The sequence below is a fragment of the Falco naumanni genome, chromosome 5 (genome assembly GCF_017639655.2).
Source record: "Falco naumanni isolate bFalNau1 chromosome 5, bFalNau1.pat, whole genome shotgun sequence".
NCBI classification, from domain to species: Eukaryota; Metazoa; Chordata; class Aves; order Falconiformes; family Falconidae; genus Falco; species Falco naumanni.
The window spans coordinates 77,420,175-77,435,054 of record NC_054058.1 but is presented as its reverse complement, the minus strand read 5'-3'; the positions used below and the strand labels follow the sequence as shown (position 1 = coordinate 77,435,054).

General features: G+C 39.4%; 1 protein-coding gene across 4 annotated transcripts in view; it reads left to right on the top strand.

Moving 5' to 3' along the window:
* Positions 1–14,880, top strand: part of ATXN7L1 (ataxin 7 like 1) — a 114,658-nt gene that overhangs the window by 52,970 nt on the left and 46,808 nt on the right. The gene's annotated exons all lie outside the window — the stretch shown is intronic.

Here is a 14,880-nt window from a genome sequence, read left to right as displayed (position 1 = left end):
CTCATTTTCTTATCAAAATAAATTTCATGCCTCTAGAGGTGAAATGTTGTACTTGGCCTGAGGTTAAAATCTTTCTTTTAGGAGACTGAAGAAAAAAACCAGAAGATATTTAAGTCTAGGTCTGTAAAATGATTTCTGATCCTTTAGCCACTAGTGTGGAGATTAGAACAGTTAATATGCAATGTGGGACATCCTCTTTACCCTTTTCTTACCTAATCTGAGGGGAGTTGAATCAAGAGCACCTTAAGAAGGCTACCAGTGTTGATGGGTGTTTGTAGTCACCCATGTGGACAGTGTGGTTCTTTTCCATTAGCATTTATTAATGGAACTGGGGTGTTTCATCTGACAGGGAGTGATGGAACAGCTCTTCTTGCAAGGCTTTGCCTGCTTCTCCAGTGTGTTTTATATGGGAAAAAATGGAAAGGATTGAGAGAGGCCCAGAGTTACTTGCAGGCTGAGGGAGTTGGTGCTTTTGCTACTGGAAGACACAAGTTCAAGTCCACAGTGACTGCTTCTCTCTTTTTCATGTTTATATTTTGCTTAAAATAACTAAATAGCTGTGGCTCAGACTAAGAGAGAGTGTATCCCTAAATCTGACAAATAAAATGTTCGCTTGGGATCCAATCTTTGGTTCAGGAAGTGTATTTATAAAAGGTTGAAATAATTTCATTGGGAGGGAGGGAGAGCAATCACCCTCAACACCCTTTATAATACTTTGCCCTTGTAGTCAGGGCTGTCTTCTGCAGAGGGGAAGATTTGGGTTCAGATTGATTACAGAAAGTTGAGTGCTTTAATCAGGGAAGTGGTCATCTAACAGGGGTTCACCACCTTTCTTTTGAGACTTAACATTTAAATGGCTTTTTAATAAAAAAAATTTACAAATACATAGTACTTTGTCAGTCAGAATTTTAAAAACAAATCCACTCTCTGAACCAAGCCAAAGTAGCTGGTCATATAAAAGAAGTAAAGCCAGCCACAGAATTGTCAGAGAATTGTAAATTGATAGTTTGGGGGGGGGGGGGCAGGGGGGAAGAGCCATAGTAATACCAGCTCCTCTATGTGTTGGATCAGTTATAACTACTGATGTGTTCTGAATATAAAATAATTTTGAGGACAGTCATGATGCTCAGACAGCAGTTCCCAGCAGTAGGTTGGTTGACAAAGCCTGAGTGTTCCCTTATGGTTTGTCTTTCTCATTGCTGCACAGCTCATGTCTGGTAGGTCTGGTGGCTGTGGAGAGCTATGGACTGTGCACGCACTGAGTTAAATATTCCTTAATACGTGACATGATAATACCTCAGATGCCCCGTAACATTTTACCTCTCAAGGTCAGGGTTTTTTTTCCTTGCAAAGAGGTAAAAAACGGCGTGGGGGGAGGGCAGGGTGGGGTGGGGCTGGGGGTGCAGACACAAACCAGAAAACCCAACCCTTTATATTTTTCCCCCAAGGGCAGAAGGAGGATGTTACAACCCCAGTGTAACAGTTTGTATTTCCTAGCTTGGAGTCCTGGGAGTCATGAAAACTTAGTCTACTGTCTGTTTATTAGACTTGGGAAGAACTGGAATGTTTGGGGTTTTTTTTTCTCTTCCATGGCGCAGATCCCTACTGTTCCATAAGCCTTATCGGGCAGACTGGGAATAAATCAGATCAAAATTAGCCTGTCTTTCTATTTGAAAAGGGGCAAGAATGAAAGGTCAGTGGCAGTGTTGCAGTGAGGGACATGCTTTGCAGGGTTTGGGGGTTATTTAAGGGAACTAGGAAGAGAGGCAGGTTGGGATATTTTCATATCCGGTCCATGCTATGTTCACAGCTTTCATTTTGTTTTTATAAACTAGAGAAACAAAACCACAAATAGTGGACTATCATGTCTCACAGGCATTAGTAGTTTTGAGATCACTATGTTACCTATTCAGTCATTCCCCAATTTTGGGGATCTTGGAAACAGCTGAAAAGATTGTATCTTACAGTTAGCATGGGCGAAATGAAGATCCTGCCTGTGCATGCTCTGAGGTCATTACTTTTCAACACTTTGTGCCAGTTTTATCCACATGCTTCTCTGCCTTCCCATCGTGATTCTCTCTTAGCACTTGCAGCAAATGGTTGTAGAGAGGCATAAGGGAACAAACCTGAATTGTTGCTTCTTCCCAAATTTGAGGATGCCCAGTCATTTTGAACCTGTGAGTATCCTGTTTGTTCTTCGTGTGATGAAAAGTCAAAATACAAAGGCAGATTTGGAAATGCAAGCAGGAAAAGGGGGAGTGCCTTTCTCCCTTGCGTTTCTGAGATCTGTGTCAGTGAAACCTGGCAAAGTTGGCTTCAGTCTCTTCTGCTTTGCTTTCATCCGCAGAGAGGGATTCAAGTTACTCAGTAGCCCCTGTGCTAGGACAAGTTTATTTCCAGTTGCTTATCATGTGATGCAGTTATATGAAGGAATTACAAAGTTGTTGCCAGCATTTGCACCAGAAGCACTGTTTAAGCAGGCAACTTAGATTTGGTTTTGTTTTTTAACATGTAGGTATGGATGTGATAATTCTAGTTAGTATCACTGAGATGAAGCAAAGTTCAACTAAATGGTACATAAAGCTTCAAGCGTCACGGTTTCAAGAGAGCTATAGAAACAAATACATTCCACTGAACAATTAAATTCAGCTAGCTGGGTGCGAGATTTTATTTTAACCATTCATTATTCGTTGATTTTTTTGTTCCATAGTTCCATTTTATAAAAAAAGGTTTTCAGCTTTTAAGCTGTTTTTGTTTAAAGTCATTTAGTAGAATTGTCTTGTGTCTTATTTTGAGTTGTTTGGTTTTTTTTTAATTTTGACATTTAATGTAGGGTTGGATTGGTTGGAATTTTTTTTGGTTTGGGTTTGTTGTTTTTTTCCCCCAAAACATAGATACAACAGAAAAAAGAGAAAACAATGTAATTATTTTCTTTAATGCTTAAGGAAAGTTAGAATATCTGTTGGAAAGTACTGATTAATGGCAAGACAATGTACATACGCCAGCTCTGACTCTCTGTAGTCAAAGTTGCATAATATCAACTGTTAAGCAAGTAAAACAAGTGATGCTTTGATGTGTTCATGATCTAACAAAAGTAATCTCTGCTGCTGCAGCCTATCACACCTTTACTGTGCAGCCTTTCCTTCTTTAGCTTTGGCAAATACGAACTGTACTCCACTCAGATCTACCCAAACAGGATTTTGAGGGGTCCACTAGTACTTTCATTTTTTTGAAACCTCTTTTATGAGAAAATCTTCTTGAAAAGGTATTACATCCTTCTTAGTTCCAATTAACATAATCATCTGAAACTTCTGTGTGTGTCTGTATAAGAGTCAGCTAACTGAAGATCTGACCTGTGCATTTAATGTCTGTGAAGGAAATTAATGCATAAAGTGTGGCTTAACTCAGCTTTGTAAAGCATGCCTTTGGAGTTACATTGGATGCCAAAGTAGCATTTTCTTTATGGTCGTCTTGTATTTTTTTTGTAAATGTAGAGTCGTCATTTTTTGTTCTTATGTGGCTGTATAGCATCTGCTTTAAAAATGTAAGTTAATTTATAAAATATAAGTTACAAGCTATTTCATCACAAGTAAACTTACTGGGCAGTCCAGACAACAAAGATCTGAAGGTGCTCCTTCAAATAAGTCTTCTGTCTCTTCTAAAATTGGGTGTAATACCAATATGGTGTCTTTTGTTTGATACCCGTGTGTCTGTGAAGCTTATAGAATTGATGTTTGTTTTACTGCCAGTACAAAAAATATTAAGTAAGCATGGGGGGTTGTGACACAGGAAGGGGTCAGACCCTTGCTTCATTCAAAGAGGAAGCTGCTGGCTCCTCGGTGTTTGTGTTGCAAATTGTGCTGGGCATTTAAAGACTATTTCACCCAGCTTCCCACCCCCGCCCCAAATTAGGATTCTTTTTTGTTAGTGCAATTCACATAAGACCTTTACACCTGGTGAGACAGCATCACTATTGACCTAAGCTGGTTTTACCAGTTAAGCTTTGCCATCCTCATTTTTCTATTATGCTTCACTTTAAAGCTCAGCTTCAGCTGAACCACACAGATCAGTCCCAATTGTTTTTTAAAAAGTTCCATTTAATGGTTAGTTTGGGGAAGGTCAGTTTGTTCTTAAATAATTCAACCCTCCAAGCTGAAGTAGGACCACAGATAGAGCACAAGCATGTTACATTGCGCAGGTATAGCTGGCTTCTTTGAGATCCACTTGGTTAGCAAGATGTATACTGGTGGTCTTCGGGAGAAATGGTTTTGGGGCTCTGAGTCTGCAAAATTTTTGCCAAGAATTTACATTAAGTTTTCTAAGATTTAATAAAGTTGAGTGTCCACATTGCTGCGCTAGTGCTGTTCCTTGCACACTCAGGTGTGGTCACCGTAATGTTAGCTGGTGCTACTTTTTGTAGGTAGCTGATGCTACCTTAGAGACTGCAGTTGAGTGTATTAAGTGTCTGATTCAAATCACTTGAAGATACTTACATTGTCTATTTTTGTTGACTAAAAAATAAAGTATGCCTATTTGCAAAAACTAAGCTCTGCTTTTTTAACTAAGAAGTTTAATTAGATCATTCAGAAATATGCATAAGAAGTGTTGCTGGGTGGAGCTGTAGTAATTAATAATTTGTGTAAATTGAAGAATGACAGCTATGCTGAGTATTGTATAGGAAGCTGTGCTGTGGCCTAAAGTAACTTTTGTGTGTTGATTTCTCTGTAAAAGGGATGAATGCTGAAATCTTGGGAATCAGTATTACTACAAAAAGTAAGATTTTATCATGTGGGCTTTGCACATGCTATCATGGTACAGCATGGAGACCTAGGCTTACCTGTCTTTAGGTGAAGACAGTATAGACATCTAGATGTGAGGTAGTCATTCAATATTGGCTTTATCTAAGTGAAAGCAAAGGGAATTTTCATATAATTACACTGACATTTAGCAGCTTATTTTAATTACACAAAAAAATACTACAGGAGGAAAGGCTGAGCAAGTTATTTTATTGCCTTGTATTTTCACCGCGATATAAGAGTATCTCTGCTTTACCTTCCCTGCAAGCATTCCTTGGTATGCAGTGCTTCCCCCACACTGTGGGACTCAGCTGGGTGAACAGTGCCTCTCCCCATTAGTCATTGTTGCCTTCTCTACACTGCGTGCATGAAAGTAAGTCTTTAAAGCAGTTGCTCATGGTTCATTTTTTAAAGATTATTTCATAATACACCATTGCAGTAGTACCTTCTTGTAGGCATGGACCAGATCTTGGTCACTAAGCATAAGCAGGTTTATGTGGAATAAAAAGATACATTGCAAATAAATCACTACTTATTTCCTTTAGTTTCAAAACTGTTTGACTTTTGCCATTCAAACACAGCTTCCATTCACATGTTTGGGAAGCTTTTGAAAGCATATGAATGGTAATTTTCCCAGTTTTTCTGAAACTTAAGTAGTTCCAACAGTGTCTGCAGCTGGCTGCCTAATAAAAATAACTTGCATTCCTAGAAACATTAGATTGTATTGATGGCAAAAATGACTACACAATTTTAAAATAAACCTACATTAAAATATGTTTTGTCTTAGTTGATATTAATCTAAAGTAAAAGATTAACTGCAGTGATGTTGTGTTTTTATTAATGTGGTGTAGCCACTTACAGCAAAGTTCTCATATTGTAGCAGTTTCCTTTTTAGCTTTGATTGCAATCCATCTATTCTTACATTATCAAAAGGCTTCCTGAAGTTTGTTGCTTGAATTGATCTCTTTCCTTAATGTGTGGAATATTCATGTAGTGTTGGCAAGAAATGCAATAACCTCTTCACTTGTGGTACAAATGAACATTTAGATCTTCACACCTAGCAGTCTTACACTGTCTTTCATGCTGGTTTTTCTTTTGACCAGTAACCTAGTTTTATGTATTCCATGCTGACTTACTGGTTTTAGTATAGTGAAACTTTCTTTTGACGTGGAACTTAGTTTTAATGTAGTGGGATTTATTTTTTTTAAACTCTCAATTTAACTAAAAAAGTGTTCTTTTAATTAATTGAGAGAGGATAAACAGTGCAACTTATATTTCCAATTCATCTTTTATTTGAAAATTTTGGGGCAAATTAAAAATACAAAATGTTTTTATTGTAAAGTTTAAGTTCTAGAGAATTTTCAGTGGCAGGATTAGATTTTTTTTTTTTTGGAATGAAATGTATTGGTCTCACAAGTAAGGTACTAATGTTACTAGTATTGAGTCCCAAGTCTAGCAAGGTGCACTGAGTATAGAAGCGTTATAACAAATTCCCTGTGCCTCTGTATTACTTCTCTAATAGTCTTTTCTTGGATATGTAAAAGTCACTGATGGCATAGGTCTGCGTGTCCAGTAGGCTCAGCAGCTCTAAGTTATTCTAGTGTTTTATTCTTGAAAATGAAGCACACTGTTTTGTGGTGATACACAATGAATTAAGAGTTTTTCTCCTTTTGTATCCAGTTCTTTACATTTCACAGAATATTACTGTATGACTAGTTACTTATTCTTCCCACATTTGTCATGTCCTCTCCTCTGTATGAAGGCCATTACTGAAGGCAGCTAGTTAAGACCAGCCAGTGTGGTGCAAGTAAGTATCAGACGATTGATGCCAGACTGTCAGCGCTTGCCATTGTTTCCCAAAATAACATTGTTATAAAGAGGACAGCAGTCAGTGATGTTTTGCGGGAATAAACTGTTGAGTGTCAATGGTAAACGTTGGTAGATTGGAAGAAGGCAGTACGGGTTGGAGGCTCAGCTGTGAGAGCAGCCCCAGGTCACAAGGTGCAGTGATGCTCTTCTCCAGCAAGGATTGATCACCGAGTGACAGCAGCGGTCCTTGTAAAATAAGCAAGAACCTGCTTTGACAGCAGCAAAACCTTCAGCAGCTTTACAATGTTATTAGCTCTCCAGGATGTTTTCTCTGTTGGTGTCATCAGTGCCCTTTTTACAGCTCTGTTGGCTATCACTGTGCCAGGTTGTCGCTCATTGGGCATCTAATGGGCACCTGAATTAATCTAATAGCATGCTGCTGCATAGGTGGCAGAACCCACCCCTCTCATCTCACCCTTCCTACCCGGTCTTGGGGTCCTCTTCCTGACCTGCAGTGCTTCCACTGCTCATCTTGCCCTGTAGTGACACTATTCAACTTGCTATTGAATAAAAGGAGAAAGCTATTTACTTTGATTATTTTTTTTTCTTGTTGTTACACACCTTTCCCCCCTTTCTTTGGTTAGTTTTCAGCTGGTTTAGCAAGCTAAGCTCACCCAGCAGGGTGGCAGTGAATGCTAGAGACAGTGCAAGGAAAAAGCAGGGAGAATGCATGGTTGAGTAGCACTTACAGAGGCAACAGCAGCAGCAATTAATTATTAAATCAGCTCTGCCTGTCTTATCTAAACTACAATCTTAAAAGCGTATCTTTTGAAAAGGACACCTGACCTTGAAGATGAAAGAATTACTGTTTGAATTAATCTGAAAGTGTTATTTTTCAGGGCTATGCTGTTTGGATTTGAGGGGTGGGGGTTTTGGTAGTTGGTGTCTACAGACTGTTGATGTATCTAAGAATTGGTGGTTGTGTGCTGTTTTTTCCCCAAAAAGGCATGCTCATCTCTAACAGGAATTCACAGCCCTAAAGGGAGATGTGGTAGGGAGTAAATTTTAATGTGTGGAGTAACCCTGTTAATATTATAAAAAGACACAGGAAGTCCAGAAAGGCAACTCTAAAACTCCACATATGCTGACTGAATAGGATTACAGTAAAAGTTGTAAATTATAGAAAATTAGAATTAAATGGGGAAAAATGGGGAGGACTGCTGGACTGTGTAACCAGGACATTGCCTTCTGCAGCACTAAATTCAGGAGGGAAGAGCTAACAGATTGAATACAAGTTTGCACAAGAACCTTATGAATTTTACTTATGGATTGCTTTTATTGTATAATATCTGAGCAAATGTATTTAATGACACAAAGGCTGGGGATCAGAACAAAAGAGGTTAGGACATTTTTATGTTTAAAACTTCTAAAATGTATTTTTTAATCATAAAAGTAAAATTTTTTTCCCACATAATGGTTATTATAAAATTCTGTAAATCTGAGGTGGTACATGTAGTCACAGAGCAAATAATGGAAAAAAAGCTTTGATTTGTGATTCAGGAATTAAAATATCATAATAAAACCTGTATTCCTTCCATGCATACAGGTGTCTTTAAAATGTTTTCTGAGTGTACTTTTGTATGTACAGATAAATCCACTCTGGACTATTTTTCATAAGTCAATATTGAGGTACATGTCAGCAAACAATTAAATACTGGTTTCATGGTTTAAATCAACTTCTGTGCAACTTGCAGTAGATTTTTGCAGTACTGTCAAACCATGCATGCCCACAGGACATGAAAATTAAGTGAATTTAATTTAAATCTATATCACTAAATCTAATGTGAGAGTAAAAGACTAACTGAAATAAAACAATAATTAGTTGATTTAAGTCATTAAGAGATAGCAACTAGGACCTAGGATTGTGGAATTTCACAGCGAAAATGTTAACAATGGGGTGCTTGTGAAGATGTATGCAGCACTGCACACATCAAGCAACAAATTTGCTCGTTTCTGTTAAGTGATTAAAGGATACATTTGAGACCTTTTCCATGTAACACCTTAAGGAAGCAATATGTGTATGAGGACAAAAGTACTAAACTTAAGGAAAGCACTACAATGTACAGCAGCATTGCTCCCGTAAGAAATACTATTTTTGCATATTTTATTTGTGCATTCATTACCTCATTGTGTATCATTTACCATGTAAAACTTCTTTAAAAATATTCAAAAGCTTTCAGAATAGAGCGGTGGAAAAAAGTTGTATGATAGAAGTACTGAAGGATCTGTTGTCTCCATGAGCTTGCTTGAAGAATTGCAGATTTAAGTGTTGGAGAAGGAATGTTTGTTCCTTGTTGGATTAGTTTCATCAGCTGTCCTAGAAGCATGTAAGTGTGATGCTGCACTTGTGGTTTTACTGCTGAGCTCCATGGCACTGGTGAGGTGCCCAAATGTTTGATAGCATCATTTATAAGCAATTGAGAACAAGGAATGGGTTTTATGTGATTGTCTTTCCAAAACGTAGCTAGAATTAATAGTGTACAGTGTGATCACTTCTTGATAGTTCAACTTGCTTAGATAATTTAGGTTAAAAGTTTTACAGCAAGAAAACTTCAACTCAAAATGGAAACAAAATTTTGTTCTTAACTTTGTTGTTACAATGCTTTATTTTTAATAAGGGAAACTTATCTGTAAGGAAGCCCTAGGAATCATGACCAAGAAAGAGAAATCCTAGATTTCTAGAAATGCTAGACATTAAATAAGCATTTTCAGAAAAGATTATGTTTTTCCTAAGAAAGAAGATGGTAGCTTGTCTTTTCTTACGCTGTTACAGTATTTGAAGCTATTTTTAAAATGTCACTTGTATGAGTATTGACATCTAAATGGGCAACACCACCTTGACCTGGATGAAGAATGAAAATGGAGAGAACTATGTGTGTCATACATCTCTGTATGGGAAAGATGGGGCAAACCTCATGCAAGGACTGACTGCTATCAAGTGAAAGGGACTGGAGTAGCTTCCTTGCTTGAAATACGGGCAGATCTCAGATGCATGGATTGGGCAAGCAGAAACACATGGAGTATCCAGGGTATGGATATATCTCAGGCCTTCTAGGATTTCCTAGAAATAATAGTCTAATTTATGGATTTAGGAGTGAACTGTGCAGAACCAAGGCACTCCTCAGTTAAACCTCTGTTCATTGCTTTTTCATTTCCAAGAGGTTAAATAAGAAGCTAGAATGCCATGGCCTTTCTGGAGCAGCTGCTGTGAAAATTTAGGACTGCTGAGGCATCAGTCTGATCTGTAGGGTAACCTAAGCATAACTGAGTATCTGTCAAGCAGCACTTATTAGTCAGGCTTTGTACTTTTCCTCAGTATAACAACAGTTGTTTGATTTATTTATGAAGGTCTATGATGCTTTAAGAGTAGCAGGGGTGTTTTATAGGCCACAAAGAACTTCACAGAGCACGTTTCTGAAACTGGATCAGATACTTGACCTGTTGGAGTTGTTGAGTCAGGATCCTTGGAATTCATAGAAATCGCAGGGCCCTCTCCTGTTTCCCGCTAAATACGGTTTAGATGAAATATCTGTTGGTACTTTTTACCCAGCCATCTGCGGAGTTTTAAGAGACTCTTCTGAAATTATCTCTGCAGGCAAAACCAGTACAATTTTGGCTTTCCCCAGTGCTCTGACTTGCACTTCTCTTGACACCCCTCTTCTGTCCTTTGGTGTTGAAATATCCGTGGCATTGAAACATAAACCTGATTTGGGGCTCAGAGTGGGTTTAATATGCAATTACAGAAAACCCAGAAAGACTTCATACAGCTGCTACTCAAATATATATGTACTGGTATTTTGTTTCTCTGTCAGGTTAGATTTTTTGCCTGAAGTCTGTTCTGTTGTTTTTGCTGGTGCTGAATTGCTGAAGCTGTAGCCTTGTTTCTAGGTGGGGAAAAAGACCCCTGCATGTTGACCTACCTAGCAGTATGAGAAAACAAAATTAAATTTGGCACTATTTTAGGCCCACACAGCTTTAGCAAGAAACATGTATACTCCCAGCAGATTGGACTCTTGTTTCTGCATTTTAAAGTTTTAGTCCCAGAACGCATTCCAGACTAGGCAGTCTCCGTGTACTGGGTACTAAGAAATGTTCCCAGGTTCAAGTAGCTTAAATGTGCAAGCTGTCTGATAGTGCCAGTGTCCATCAGGAAAGCACTTAATATTTATATTTGGAACCTTCTATTGAAAATTCTGTCGGAATATTCTTCTGATGCACAGCACACAAAAGTTGCTATAAAGTACTGCTGGCATATCACTTGATTTTTTCAGTGTGGACAAACCCAGCTCCATCAGTCCACAACTAACTACAGAAATTAGATATTTTCTTTTCAAGATAGGATATCAGGGTGTTTTTAAGACTAACTCGGTGCTGACATCAGGTAAGTTAATGTCTATATCAAGACATAAATAGGCAGTCTCCTTGATGTTTTTATGTAGTACTACTATTACCAGAGCCACATTCATAGCCTGAAAAAAAGCAGGTTACAAAGGAATCGCTATTAGCTGCTCCTTATTTCTTAGTCACTTAATTAAAGCCTGTGAGATGAGCAAAGAGAGTGATCCTTTACCAAAAAAATCCTTCCCACCTACCCCACCCCCCATATTACCTACAATGAATTGTACTTCTGTTGGTTTGTTTTGTTCTCCACCTTTTTCCAGATTGTGTTCTGTATCTAAAACTTATGTATTAAGATTCTAGAGTTAGAAAATAATTAATTACTGTGCAATATTTTCTCTGTATGATTGACTGCAGAACTTGTCTATCATTAGCACAAACTGTCTCTGTTAGCATCGTATTGTATGAAGAAAACTATTTACAAGAAGTTAATCTATAAGGTTCTATATAATCTATAAGTAACACATTCATCTGTGGTCTTCATCTCAACTGTGAAGTCCTCTTCTATTTAAATAAGCTTTCTGATACTGTTGATAAGTTCCTTTTTTTTAGATTGAAAATGAAAGCGTTGGTTATCACTTCCTGAAACATTTAGTTCAGGCAATCTATTGATGGATCACTTGAGATGCCTTATATTAAGACAGAGAAAACGGTCAATATCCTAATTGTACCTTAAACAAAAGCTAATGTTAGCTTTGCTTTTCAGAAGATGCATTTTTATTTTCAGATAGCAAAAGGATTATTTTGAATTTACTTCTGCTAGGTTGTTTGCATGGTTGCTATGCATACACACCCCAAACCCCCCCCCCCCCCAATTCTGGTATGTTTTTTTGTTTAAGAAGTTAACCCTTCTTTAGCATTACCCTTTGTTATATTTTAAACATTCAGAACCACACAATGACTTAATGGCCATTCAAGACCCGTGATAATGACCTTTATCACGTACTCATGTGAGGCAGCAGTCAGCACTCACTTTGCAGCAGCCTTGCAATCCTGTGGATCCCCAGGATTATTTGTTACAGCATACTCCACAGGCATGAACCTGAGATGCACAAATAGGTATTAGCAGTGTCTAACATCCTAGCCAGCTTTGCTGGAGCTTTTTATGGGCATAAATTTTTGCTGGATTTTTTTTCAAGTCAGTTTTAAACTTTTAACTATTTGTCTTATTATTTATTTACATGTTGCTATTACTTAGCTGTTATTTCTGTACCTATTACTTGTTTCTCTTCTGCTTATTTCTGCTTCAGTATGTTATTTTGTTTCATTATTTTTTTGCTTCAGTGATTGCCTCTTCTGTGAGGCATGTATACCTGTAGTGGATACTTTCTTACACAGAAATCCTGGGGAAGGACTCAGGATAATTTTGCTTATGTGTGCTTATGCCCCAAACATACAATCTGTTTTATTTTTTACTTCAAGCCTCACGTTCAAATTAAATTAAAAACAAAAAACAAAAAAAAAAAAAACCCCAAAACAAAACACAAACCAACAGGTTATGTACCTTCAAAGATCTGTTGGCTAAATTTCTGGGCTCCATTTTAGGTCCAGTTGGGTCAGCATGTCTTCTACCCTATTAAAACTGCTGCCAGGAGGACCCGCAGTGCCCACTGAAGAGCTTGCTTACCGTAACTAATTTTTGACAGTGCTGGTTCCATGTTTTCACACTCCCCATCCGCTTTCTCTCTTCTTCCAAGGCCTCAGGCAGAGGATTTTGTGATTAAAAAAGAAACTGGAATAAATTGGGGCCATTCCTGCTCTACTGGGATCCCAGCGGAGTCAGGGAGGGTGCACAGCCAGGGAATGCAGCACTCTAGAGAACATCTTCCAGCTTAATTTCCTGGGGAACACTGCTCCACGCACATGTGCAAATGTACAGAATTTAATCCTAAAACATTTGTAAGTACCTTATGATTTGAGCTTATATTTGTTGGTATGCTTCATGTTGGACACAGCTGTGAGAATAAATTTGCGTTTAAACTTGGGTCCTATGCTGGTGTCCTGCAAACTGTTGAGTTTGGCTGGTTTTAGTGGACAAGCCAACAACTGCTCAGCTGCGAGAGATGTTGTGTGTTTGTGGGGGGAGCCGAGGGGCTGCCCTTTGAGATGTGGTTGAAACAAATTTGTTGTAATGGCATCGGGTAAGGCTTAAACATGCTTCCATTCCACATCTTGAGAGTGATGCTGAAGGATTTCCAGCTACTGGGGAACCCACCATTTCCCGCAGCAGTCGGCTGCCTGAGGGCTGCTTTAACACACGGAGTTGTGCTGCAGCAGAGCTCAGCTTGCTGATGTAGCTTTTTATTTTGGGTGGTGACACCACAGCTTGGAAATCTGTGTGAGTGTGGAGTACTTTTAAGAAGAAAAATAGGTGATAAAGAGCTTAGTGTTTACCCAGGAGCTGACTGTAACAGGATCTTAGTTCTGGGTCTGCTTGGACACCGCTGGGTAAAAATCAAAGATAATCAGAATCTCAGAAGCTGAATTTTTAATTACCGGTTACCATGCATTATTCCATGGATTTTAGCAAGTGCTAGATTCTGAGAGAGGCAGACGAAGCACGTAACCTTACTGGAGTGGCTGAAGCTGTGGTATGGTGGGCTCGTCATCTGCTCGAAGGGCTTGCTTTCTGTAAGCCCGCCTAAACTCCCTGCGGAGTTTGACAACTTTTCAGGCGAAGAATGAAGGGATAAATGAAACGGGGGTTTCACGATGAAAATTGTTGCACTTACTGTGCCAATCCCGAGGTTTTCCTGCTCGTCGAGTTGAACACGGACGTCAAAAAAAAAAAAAAAAAAAAAAATTAAAAAAGAGCCTCGCGGGAGCATGCGTCAGTAAGTAACGCCTCTTGTTTCCGGAGCGCGGGCGGGCGGCGGGCCCGGGAGGGGGAGCTGCGGGGCCGTGCACCGGGGCAGGGCGCTGCGCGGCGGGGGGTGAACGTCAGCGTGGGCCGCCCCAGACCCCGGGTGGGTTTGTTGCCGCTGGGGACCAGCGGCTCGAGAAAGCTGCTGTAGGAGCCGCACGGGGCTATAGGGCACGAGTGTTCCTGGAGGGGAACACCCGCACTTGTAGATAGCTGCGTAATGCGCAGGCAGGTGGCTGGGGTTGGCAGCAAGAGTCTTACCCAGGCGAGGCGAGAGGCGGAAGGGTGCGAGGGTACCGCCGAGGGTACCGCCGGGGGTACCACCGAGGGTACCGCTGTGGCTCCCGCCCTGCACCGGGAGGTTTCTCCTGGGCCGAGCTTGGTGCAGGAAGGCTAAGTGCAGCGCTGGCCGGCCTGCCTGCCTGTGGCAATGCCTCCTGTGGAGTGAAGACCTTTTAAAACCGGCCTAATAGTTTATAATAACGTAAGCAAGCAAATCAGAAGTACATATATGAAGGGGGCAAGAATAGTCATCCATTACTTTAGCTTTGGTTTTAGTATTTTAGAACAGGAAGTGCCAATACTGGAACTTAAAGCATAACCAGAACTTTGACCCTTGCTTATCTGTACTGTGACTTATTTTTTTTCCCCCCAACTATATTGGCATGTTGTTGTGCAAATAGGATAGCTCGTGTTGCTTACAGTCTTAGAATCTAATACAGTCTGTGATTTTTATTTTTATATGTGGAAACTACACAAATTACTGCAAAGATCTTTAACTTGAGAGCAGATGCTAAGCTCACAAACTAATTAGCAAGATCTAACTAGAAAGTTAGCTAGACCCATATATGCAAAGAAGTTACCATGTTTTCTCCCTTATGCGTGGTATGTGTTTGTATGTCCTATGTTTTGCTCTGCCACATACATTTTACAAGTGAGAATGTGGTAAACAAA